The 12548-nt window shown below is 36.1% G+C and overlaps 1 pseudogene across 1 annotated transcript; it reads left to right on the top strand.

The window, feature by feature from the left end:
- Positions 1 to 8063: 8063 nt before the first annotated feature.
- LOC148864852 (serine/threonine receptor-like kinase NFP) lies at positions 8064 to 11966 on the top strand (annotated as a pseudogene). Its single transcript, XR_016109580.1, has 2 exons — positions 8064 to 9204; positions 11022 to 11966. The product of XR_016109580.1 is annotated as a serine/threonine receptor-like kinase NFP (transcript).
- Positions 11967 to 12548: the final 582 nt, after the last annotated feature.

A 12548-nucleotide genomic window follows, 5' to 3' on the forward strand; every position in this document is an offset into this window, starting at 1 on the left:
AGAGAAATATGGACAACAGATCTCAGATCTCGTATTCACTTTCAATCCAGGCACTAGAATAGTCATGAAGAAAGACCTTCACACTCATGCATACACAAAATGCTTTAGATCTGCCACAATTTCCTCAAATACCAAAAGAATTTTGAGGGTATCTTTAGATGAGGAGAACATGGTGGAGTACTTTGATTTCTCATATTCTACATTTGGCAGCCCATGTAGTAAACAAACTGTAAATATATACAAAGTGCTATAAAATCATCCACTCGGAATCTTCCATTCTTCTTTTGATATAAGCTCTTAGAGGCTGTATAAAAAGCAAGAGAGTCTAGGGAAAACCCAACCTTTTTTAAAGCCACATAAACGTCATTAGGAACAAGAAACCCACGACCTGTTTCTAGCTTTGAAAAAGCTTGCTGAACCTTAAGAAGAAACTTGTTAAAAGGAACACATTCTTCAATGCACATTGTTCCATTTCGATCAAAACCATACATTCTGATCATTTGTGGACAATGTAGAGAGGGAATTCTAGGTTTCCAAATTCTAGAGCTCTCTTGAGCTGAGGGGCAATGATGCTCCCTGTCTTGTCTGAATCAACCAGTTTGAACCACAACTCCTTCAGAATTGTCGTGTTCTCCATTTTGCATAGAAAGAGGAGTGCATTGTGCACCCTTCTCCTTGGTGGTTTGACAGTTTAATTATACGTAATAACCACTCCAATTTCATTTGTATTCGCTTGAATTCAAAACATTGTTTATGTAGTAAAATTAAGTGCTTGGATGCATCTCTTATTCAAAGACGGGGAGTTAACGTAACACCCATGCAGTACTTTTGGAGGCTGCTAAAACCGACAGCAAAGGAATATTTACCCTTTTTTTTTCTTGCTTAGAGAGAGAGAGAGAGATTATAAGGCATGCCAAAGCCTTGTCAAGCTAGGGGAATTTGAATTTAAATAATATGTGAAAGGCCAAAAAGAACTCTCAAAACATTCACTAACAATTGGATCTTGTTTGTTCAACGCTTCAACAGTGTTTTGAAAGCTTAGTTCACTTTGGGTTGGATGGGCTTAGCACTGCTGCTGTCACTAGTAGTTGAGATCAGAATTTGAATTCGTGGAGAGCTTGAGAACTTCCTCTATTTCATTGCATCTTTTTAAGCCTGTTAGCGATGAAGAGACACCAAGTTTGCCATTTTAGTTTTTTATCCCAAGCTTCTTGCTCAAATGCGTGTTCTAAAGGTTTTTCACTTGATTGTTAGTTTGACCTAGTACTCAGCCAGCGATTAGAGACCATTTATAAAAGAAGTATCGAATGCCATGATTTTACCTATTTTACACCAAAAGAAGCATCGGAGTCCATGACTTTGAAATGGGTGGTGTTTTAGGGAGAAAAAAGGGCGGTAAATGGAATACTCAATTTAAAATTTATTTCATTTTATATGACATCCTATACAAAAAGGGTAAAGTGGGCATTTAAGAAAATTAATGCATCAAACAAACTTTTCCTATCTGGGACATTGAGGGAGGGGAGGTTTATATTAAGTTTTTCAAAAATTTAGGGGAGGTTTTTGTTAAAGTGAAACTCGAGAGAAGGTTTTATGATTGCCAAAAGCATCAGGGAAGGTTTTTGTATTTTACACTATTTTTTAAGTTGAAAAGACAGATGAGAACTCCCAAAACAGCCAAAGTGGCTGAACTCCGAGTAGACAGTTAGGTTTTCTATCTGCAATGCAGTAACTCTTCACTGAATACTGATCACCAATTTTTCAAACTATTTCAATAAAAGTCCCCAATTTCAGCAGGTTAGTTCCGTCCTCTCCCACCATTAAAACACTCACCGCTGTGATAAAGCGATAACCATATGGAACGCCAGCATTTTGCTCTACTAGAAGTGGGGTTAACAGCTACAGTGTTCTGTTAACGGGTTAAAAATAAACGGTTCTCAGGTCAGATCCAACCCAAATACAACCCAAGCCCATGGAATTGATTACCAATACGAATTCAACCTTATTTTGCCAGTTTTCATAAATTGCCAAAAGAAGTTATTAAATAACTGGAAATTTTACGTAATTACTTTTAACGAATTAAATTTATTTACTGTTTAATTATGTTAATTTACCAATAATTATTAATGTAACTTTAATGTAATTCAATACTGTTAATATACTAAGAATTATTAAAAAAGTTATTGTTAAGTAATATATTGGTAATTAGTAAATACAAGTAATTATTAGTTTATCAATTTATAGTAAATTTTTTAATAATTTCCATAATTTATTCTTGGTAATTTAAATTGGTTTTTGGTAATTATTAAATTGGAAAGCTATTGGGTAATTTAAATTATGTTTATAGCTTCCATAACTATTCAAAAAATTAATATTTTTGAAAATAATTATAATAATTTCAATATTTTATAATTTGTAATTTACATTGTGTTTTGTAGTTATTAAATTAGAAAATTATTGGAAAATTTTAATGTTGATATTTATTAATAATTTCCATAAATATTGGTAATTTACATCAGTTTTCGGTAGTTATTAGGAAATTTTATTTTAGTGATTTCAATAAACTAATTTTCATGTTTTTTGTAATTTAATTTAGTGAAATTTTATTTTAAAAATCCAATTTACTGAGTTTTTGATATTTTAAGTAATTAATTATTCATAGATTCAGAAAATTGTGAAGATTAATTTGTTCATGTCAATAATTACTTAAAAATCAATAATTAATGTTATTTACAGAAAAAATTTTCAGTATTTAATGTGAAATTATCATTATATGAAATCAATTAAGTATTATTATTAGTTTCTTCAATTGATAATTATTACCAGTAATTTTCAGAAAATTACTGATTTTGAAATTTAATTTTTCTAATAAAAAATTATTTGTTGATATTTTCATTTACATTGGTTTTTGGTAATTTTTAAATATGAAATTGGAAAACTATTGTGGAATTTTAACTATATTTATAATCTCTGTAACTATTTGGAAAAATTAATTTTGTTTTTTGAAAATAATTAAATTGGAAAATTTTATGAATTTCCAAAGTTACCTATTGATGATAATTTACATTGTCTTTTGGTAAAATTGGAAAATTATTGGAGAATTTTAATACTGATTATTTAGATTAGTAATTATTAATAATTTCCATAATTATTTGTATTTTACATTGGTTTTTGGTATTTTATTGGGAAATTTTAATTTAGTGATTTCCATAAACTATTTTTTATGTTTGTGGTAATTTAATTTATTGAAAGTTAATTTGAAAAAAAAATCTAATTTATTGATTTTTTATATTTTCTGTAACTAATTAGTCATAAATTCAGGGTTTTTTTAAAAATTTATTTGTTCATATCAATAATATGGTCTGCCCCCATATTTCCTGCGATTAGAGCATCCCAGAGAACCCTCAATAAAATGTGGACACTGTTGTTTGAACGATAAAACAAAACATCGCATCAACTAGTATTTGGTTTAAAACACTAGTGTGTGAACACATTTCATTAGGATTGCATCAATAATTCATTTTAGATATTTGATCGAATTGAATCAAGTTATATTTGAATTCAAGAGCCATTAATTTAAATTGAAAATTGGTTTATGTGTTCCATGGTATCCTCCTCCAAAGTGAAAGAAAAAAATAAAAAACAAATAGTGAAATAAATCATATATTTTAAGGTTATGGGTTAGAATTCAAACCAAATTACAATAATACCCTTTATATGTGTAGAGGTATTATGACCCAATGGGCAAGGGTTAGTCAAACCTAAATCCAATTTGGATTAAATAATTAAAACTCCAACCTAACCTTACACCCAATTTGGGTTAAAACAAACATCGAAAGAATCCCTGTATATGTGTAGGGGTATTATGGCCCAATAGGCTAGGTCAACCAAACTTGACCCTAAGCCTGATTTGGGTTAAAATGTTAAACAATCAAATTCTAAATTGACCTACACCCTAATAACCCTAACCCTAACTTGACCATGTAGGGGTGAATTGACCTAGCTCAATTAGAAATGTCATAAGGCTCTTTCTAATTTAATTTTGTGTAACAAGGTTCATGCATCACACGGTCTGGACTAATATATAATATTTTGATTTTTTTAATTTAATTTATTTATACTACTGTTAGTCTTTTTTTTTTTTTTTGTGTTACAATCATGAAGAAGAGTCTCGTCTAGAAAAAATGGAGCAAAAGACCAAGTAAAACAATTTAGGATACCTGGAGCATACTTAGCTAACTTCAATGATGTGTCTGATTCTTCTGAGGAGGGGGATAATTAGATTTCAACAAACTCTCGATCATCAAAAGAGAATCACCCTCAATAATAAGAGTAGACACGCCCACCTCCTTAGCAAAAGAGAGAGCAGAAAAAGCCGATTAAGCTTCAACTAACAAAGGATCTCCGAGTTGAACCTTAATTGATCTAGACAAACAGAAATTACTAGAGGAATCTCTAAGAATCAGGCCTGCACAGCCAAAAGAAGTATTACAAGTACCATCAAAATTAAGCTTGTGGAAGTGCAGAGGAGGTTTCTCCCATCTACAAGACTACAACAAGGTCTTGTAGGTTGATTATGAGGAGAAGAGTCCAATATTCAACATTGAACAAGTAGATTGGATCTGTGCCTGAGAAGCAAAAATCACAGATAATGGCTGAAAAGATTGGTTCTGATTCTCCATCATTAGTTTGCATTTGGCCTTGCAAATATTCCACATGTAAATAGCTCCTTGTGCAATCAGAGACAATGAAGAAGGATTGTTGAGCTTGAACCAGTGTTATAACCAATCACAAACATCAAGTCTAGAGAATGGTCAAGTCGAATAGAAAGGTTTGAGGCAAGCCATACTCTTCTAATGATCAAACATTGAAAAGTTAAGCGAGTAGAAGTCTCCTCTTCTTGATTACAAAGTTTGCATAAGGGACTGATATGTTGGGAGATATACTTTGCCATAGGCAGAGCACCAACAATGCATCACCAAAGAAATAGATGTATCTTAGTCTTAGGGGTAAGGTGCTTGATTTTCCAAAACAAACTCCAGGAGGTATCTCCCAACACATACTGAGATGAAGATGAATTTGCCTCCAGTTCAGATAAACATCTATAGGCCAGTGCAACTGAAAGAATGCCAGAAGAAGAGTTCTGCCATACTAGAGCATCCTCCATATCATGATTAAATGCCGGTAGTGGGATGGAGCAAATCAGAGACATAGTAGCATCCCCAAAATAGTCTGAAAGTCTATGCATGGGTCATCCAATTATGAGAATCTGGGTTGATGAAATTAGGGATCGAATCACGACCAGTTCCGTTTTTCCCAAAAATTGGATTTCTCTCTAAAATCGTTGAGTTTGGTCAGTGAACCGCTGAACCGGGTGGTTAACCATTCGAATGGTTTTGACTATTTTTTATTATTTTGTCAGAACGGGCCAAGCATTCTGTTCAAACAGTTGGACCATTCGACCCGATAACTAGACCCCTGACCGATTCGGTTTTAAAAACCATGCCTAATGGGAGCCAAGCGTCATGAAGACAGTCAATTGACCAACCATTGCCTATCACCCATCTACAACCTCGTCTCACAGTATCTCGACACTTAAGCATACTAGTCTAAGTATGAGACACATTATGCCGATTAGGTGCAGTCCAAAAACTTTCATTCATTTTCGAATACTTTGGATTTAAAACCCGTACCCATAACTGATTTGAGTCAGTAAGAAACCTCCAACAAAGCCACATTCAATTTATGAAAATCTTTAAAACCTAGCCCCCAAGACATATAGAAGACCAACTTTTAAGATAGACTAGTAAACATGTATATGCATTTTCACATGACAGTATCTCTAAAACAAAACTATTTATAATTCATAGACAGTTATAAGTGGGCAGTTTAATGAGAATTAAGGACATATATACTCTCTTTATGCCCATAACGTTCAATAAAAATTCCAGAATGAATGAAGGGGCATTCACTCTTATATATATATATATATATATATATATGTCTTTGATAAGTAACGTTTGTAAGCCCAATAGCAATAGGCCTAAAATCTAAAACACTCTGATCAGCTCCCCCTCACGCTTACTCGCTTAGGGATCAAAACAATGTTAGTGCCATTAATAGATTTGATCTCTTCTGGGTATTCAAAAATATGTTGGATAAAAAAGAACCCAGCTGAGAACCGATCACATCCCAACATTGTTGGCAAAACAAAGTAGAAATGCCATCCGATCCCGAAGATATGGTGGGGCCAACAGAAAATAACGCAGACTTGTCCTCCTCATGAGAAGGTATTGACTATTGAGCAAAGCAAATTATTCTCTTCTGGAGTGACATCATGAGGAGTAAACTGAGCAGAAAATCTTCATTTGAATTGAAGCTAGGCTCCGTAGAAGAAAATAAGTTCATAAAATAATTACAGATAAAATTTACTGTTTGTTTCTATCACAGTATCACCAGCTTGTTCTCTAATGCCAGTAAAGATCTTCAAGGGTCAAAATTTGATCAAATTCCCTTTGTACATCTCTTTCTTCCTGTAATTTGGCCTCTGTTCTGATTGAAGACTGAAGAGACTTAATTCTAGATTGGAGGGCCTCTCTTCTATTTTATAATTGGCCATGATTAGTGGAGAACAAGTGTTTTAATTGAGATTTAGTGAATGCACATTTTGAAGTAAAACTGTCGGAAGAAGAATTCCAAGTATTAAATACTCGAGAGTGGAAACCATCAACCTGTGACCAGAAAGCTTCAAATCTTAGAGGAAAGTTTCTTCTTTGACGAGAATGTGTAGTGTGGAGAATAACTAGAGAATGGTAAGAACCGATTGCTGGAAAATGCCACACCCACGCAGAAGTAAAGAATTGAAGGAATAATTCAAAATCCGCAGGAGCCATAATCCGCCACTCAGAAGGAATAATATGAGAATGGAATTGTCTGAGAGGATGCAAAATTCGAGTGGATTTCCTATTGTTACACTTCGTCTCCATGATGAAGTCAATATGTGGATTTTCTTCCTGGAGGAGTCTGTCAGGAAGCCGAATTGCCAGGGGACTCCCCCCTCCCTGACAATAAGCCTCAGGATCAGAATCAGTTTTGCAGAGCTTCCCATAAGTGGAGGCCTCTTCTTTGGATTCAGCAAGTTGACAGAGTCGGAACGCAAAGCGATGTCTTGGTCTTGTTCATCATATCTTTTCAATCTAGTCAAAGAAGAGCTCCCTGCTCCCACAAAGAACGGAATTAGAGTTCTTTGATAAATAAGAGGATCCAATAAGTAAAGAAGGAAGAGGCTTGCCTGCTTTGGCGGGTTTACCTCTGCTGACTGCGGATGTAGACCCGCCTTCCTCTGATGAAGGTTGTGAGTTGTGACGTAATAATGACTGCATGAGTTGAGTTTGAACGGCAATGGAGGAGTTGACCTTCAAAGATTTTTGACCGTTACTTATATCTCCAGCCTTCAAGGTACTAACTGCTTGCTTAGAGGGCATTTCGACATTAGTAGAAATTAAATCAATACCATAACAAAAAGGAGGGGAAGGGGAAATAGTCCAAATTTGATTAAACAATTCGGATATGGGTGCCATGATGATTGACTGTAACCCAGTTACACAGCCTTACCAGCAGCAGATCCCGACTCCCGACTCCCTTCCGATGGTGGGATTCAATCCCAAGACTTCACCATAAGCAGTTAGAGACTTTACCATCAAGCACCTAATACAGAGAAAATGATGCCCCATAGAACCAAGAACCGAAAGCATGGCCTGAATTGTTCCAAATCCAGACCAATTATTGACCGGGTTCCTGAGATTTCCCCTTCGTCTCTACTCTCTATATAAATCTGGTAGTGTCGGTTGCCATCTTCAGCAGGTCCTCCACTAATAGACAGTAGCCCACAGTTTTAAAAGTAGACACTGTAAAACATTATTTTTCACTTGTTTTTTTGGGTGGAGATCACACTGTAACAGCTTGTGATTTGTGTGTGAATGAGAGAGAGAGAATCACAATTTTATAAATGAGCAAACAGCAAATATCTATCTACCCGCACAGTCAAGGTAGAGCAGAGAAATATGAGAGGAATTCTTTCTGTCATCCAGTTCCTCCTCTTCTTGGGCCTTGTGCACCATTCACAAGGCCAAGCTAACATCACTGGCTACACCTGCTCGGCCAATTCACAAGGCCAAGCTAACATCACTGGCTACACCTGCTCGGCCAACCATTCCATCTACCCTTGCCACACCTACGTCTTCTACCGAGCCAGGTCTCCCGACTTCCTCGACCTCGCCACCGTCGGTGACCTCTTCGGCGTCAGCAGACTCATGATTGCAAAAGCCAGCAATATCTCCTCCCCAGCTTCTCCTCTCGTCCCTGACCAGAGCCTCTTCGTTCCCATAACTTGCTCTTGCGACTCCAGGTACAACTTTCCTATGCCAACATCACCTACACCATCAAGAAAGATGATACCTACTACCTAGTTTCCACCAATCTCTTCCAGAATCTTACCACTTATCAATCCGTCATAGTTGTTAATCCTACCCTCGTTCCTGAAGATCTCCCAATTGGGGTTCAAGTTAATTTCCCGATCTTCTGCGGATGTCCCAACAGTACCCAACTACAGAACAATATCAACTATCTCATCACCTATGTTATCCAACCTTCTGATACCTTTGCTTCAATAGCTCAAAAGTTCGGACTAAAAGAACAGTCTTTAAGAGATAAATGGAGGGACCATTTATCCTAACCTTACAATCTTCCTACCGGTGTCTCGACTTCCTGAGCTATCACAGCCTTCTATTGCTCCTTTTGCTAGTATTTCACCTTCTACGACCAGAGATAGGAAAGGGGGTTATTACCGGGTTGGCAATTGGGTTGGGAGTTGCAGGTTTTCTGTTGATTCTACTACTCCTGGTTATGGGCTTCTGGGTTTACCGAGAGGTTCTGTTGAAGAGGGGCTATGAAATAGCAGAAGACAAGGAGAAACAGTCCAAGTTTAAGAAAGGGGGGATGTTAGAGGGGGATTTCGTGGCTGATGTTTCTGATTGCTTGGACAAGTACATAGTCTATGGGGTTGAAGAAGTGAGGAAAGCGACTGATGGGTTCAACCCAAGTTCCTTGATTCAAGGCTCTGTGTACAAAGGAAGCATAGATGGAGAAGTCTATGCCATCAAGATGAAGTGGAATGCCTAGGACGAATTGAAGATCCTACAAAAGGTAAGAGATTCCTGCAAACTCCAATACCCCCACCCTCAAATAAAAAAAAAAAATTGTAGTTTTAGTAACAGAAAATTGGTTAAGATTCGGCACTTGAACTCTTTACTTTAGAACAACAATGAAAGATGTTAGTTTTTGGTAGAATTCATAGTTTGAGTAGTAGAGATATCAAATGGATGCATCATTCAGGACACTCCACTCATGAGATTTTCCTTAAACTAAAGGTGAATGCAATTAGACATGACAACCTTCCAATCGTGTAGACTTCTCTTTTTTGGCCAATTTGATAGATTTTTACTGGCTTCTCAAAAGAATGAAATAAGTTGGTTTATCACAATGATTTCTTTCCAAAGGGAGATGAGATGTCTGGGAAAGGGACCCCTTGCAGTGGATGATGAAGGTCCCTGCATCTGCGGCACTTGTTCTAATTGTTTGCTCATGGGTTCACCCTTTCATGCTTTTCCTTTCTTGTGTTACAGTTTCTTTTGCAATGACAAAAATCACTTTCTTTTAGGCTACCCAGAAATATAAAATGTTGTTAAAGGTTGCAAGTTGCAACTTTGAAATTCATTCCTCGGTCACTACATTAATTAATTAATTAATGGTTAGGTATGGCGGTCTGTGGTCACTGGTCAGACTAGTGTGATTCACAACAAAAGTAGTTGAGGTCTATCTCATTAAGTGCTTATGTTGAAAATTAAAACTTGATAAAAAAAGACCCAAAGGAATCAAAGGGGCTCATGGCTTACTACCAAACAGAAATGCTAATATTAAATTTTTTACTTTGAAGAAATTAAACAGGGTTCCTTAATCATTGCTGTAGTATGGTGCTTCTCAAATAGAAAATGTGCATAAAAAAAATAAAAAGATATTGAAGGGTGTGAGGGTGTCATTTTCTGTATTTACTTTTTCCTTCTAGTACATAGGTCTCTTTACTTCATCTCTTTCCAAGTTTCTGCTTCAAGGCCTTAACAAAAATCTCATTGAGGTTAGATAAGTGTAAAAAGGGATGCAAGAGTGAGAATGAGGCTTGGTATCTAAAGGGATGTGATGTGTGTTGGCCTAGGTTGTGTATGGGAAGTTTGGCCTGACTTACGAAACTAAACCTAACCAAGACCTTGGGCCTATGAATGATTTCTATTAACTTGAAATTAGCAAGTAGTTAGATAAGAAAGATTACCAACCAAGCGTGGAAGTTCACTAGTTTTATGCACCAAAACGTTTAGGTGTCTTCTTATTTCTTTTATTGTTTTTGAACAATTAGTATTCTTTAGATTAGTTAATGAAAAAATCCTCTAAAAAACTCCATGTCAAATATAAACTGGTGAAATTTTTTGCCAGTTAGATCCAATCTTAAATCTGGTGTAATTGTAGAATTATAATCTGATCGTGCTATGATCATGCTATAGAGGAGATGGTATAAAATCACATGGTGGAGCCCTCACTATTCACTTAACTTAATGATCTCATGTATAAGTTTCTCTTCCCAACAATTAATATTATCCAGACTTAAGAAGCCTGGCTTTTGTCTATAGTCTATAGACCAAAATGTTGAGGCTCTGACCAAAGCATCATCTACGAGAGGACCCATCCTATCTCATTGAACTATCTAGCCTTGATGTTTGATGCCTTGGTGGACTATTGGTATGCATAGGTTTCTGGTTTCATTATGGGATGGAGGATAGTTCTAGGCCTATAAGCTTTCCTCTTTATTTAGAAAATTGTTGGTAATTTCAATTTTCTTTTATTGATATGTGCATCTTTATTAAAATTGTTTACTTGATGAGATTTTATTAATTTTGGCTTCTTATTTAAAGGTCAACCATGGCAATCTGGTGAAGCTAGAGGGCTTCTGCATGGACCCTGAATATGGGAACTGCTATTTTGTCTATGAATATGTGGAGAATGGATCTCTTCATTCATGGCTTCGTGGAGAAAACAATAAGAGAAATCTGGACTGGAAGACGAGGCTAAGAATTGTCATTGATGTTGCAAATGGTCTCCAGTACATCCATGAGCACACAAGGCCAAAGGTTGTGCATAAAGATATTAAGACTAGTAATATTCTATTAGATGGAAACATGAGAGCTAAGATTGCCAACTTTGGACTAGCAAAATCTGGCTACAATGCGGTAACCACGTCCATTGTAGGCACTCAAGGTTACATTTCACCTGAGTATCTTGCCGATGGGATTGTAACAACAAAAATAGATGTTTTTGCCTTTGGAGTGGTTCTACTTGAGCTAATTTCTGGTAAGGAAGCAATTAATGAGGAAGGGAAGCTTCTCTGGATGGAACTCAATGCAGTTATGGAAGGAAGTGAAGATGAGAAGGAGCGGAAATTGAAAGTGTGGATGGATAGTTGTCTTGTTGAGGAATCATGCTCGAAGGAAAGTGTAATGAACGTAATGGCTGTTGCCCAAGCATGCTTACAGACAAACCCTTCTAAGCACCCAAATATGGTTGATATTGTTTACATGCTGTGTAAGAGTGATGCTTTGTCCTTGGACTTCTCAGTAGATAGCTTATCTTTTGCTACTTTAACAGCCAGATGATACTTGAGAGATCTATGGCCTTTCTCCTTCCTTTGATTAATAAGAGAAAGAAGATAGCTTTTTCTTTTTTCTTTTCCTTTTTTTTTTTCTGTCTGTTGTAAATTTTGGTATAGAAACAAGATTCATGTAGCTGAACCAGATGATGATGATGATTATGATGGATGTAGATAGTTTGATATCAGCATTTATGGTACTTATTATTTTCTATTTTTGGGTTTTGTGGTTCTTAATACATTTGAATTGCATTTGTTTCTGCAAAAAATATTTAACATACCACGCAACTTAAAATTCAGTAAAAGTGCACCATGATCCATTTTTTGGGCAATTAGATGATTCTTGGCACTCAACAGCATGTCAGCTGGGAGGGTGTACAGTAGTTTAGAAGTTGGCATACACAAAAGTAAACAGGAACTCGGAAGCCAAGTGGATACGTGAAACACCATGCACAGAAACAAGATCATTAAATTAGTAATGCTGCAATGCTGGCTAGCCATCCTTGGAACGGCCTGCTGAAATGGTTGTTGCCTTTCTTATTGAAGTCTGTCATTGACAAGGTGTAAAGTGAAGTGATGGATATGACTGGCCTTTGTCCAGCCAAAAGATAGAACACTCCAATGATAGTCTCTAGAATCTCTGTTTGTTTCTCTAGAATCTGATGAGATCTGTCAATGCTGGGCAACAGCTCCTCTAGTCTCTAGTTTGGAGCAGAGAGTTTATAAGGCCTCATTTGTTTTTCAGCAAGTCATTTACCTGGGTAAATGCATTTATTCAGATAAGTGTTTCCTGATA

Source organism: Nelumbo lutea, chromosome 3, assembly GCF_056320005.1.
Source record: "Nelumbo lutea isolate HS-2025 chromosome 3, American lotus-T2T, whole genome shotgun sequence".
In the NCBI taxonomy this organism is placed as follows: Eukaryota; Viridiplantae; Streptophyta; class Magnoliopsida; order Proteales; family Nelumbonaceae; genus Nelumbo; species Nelumbo lutea.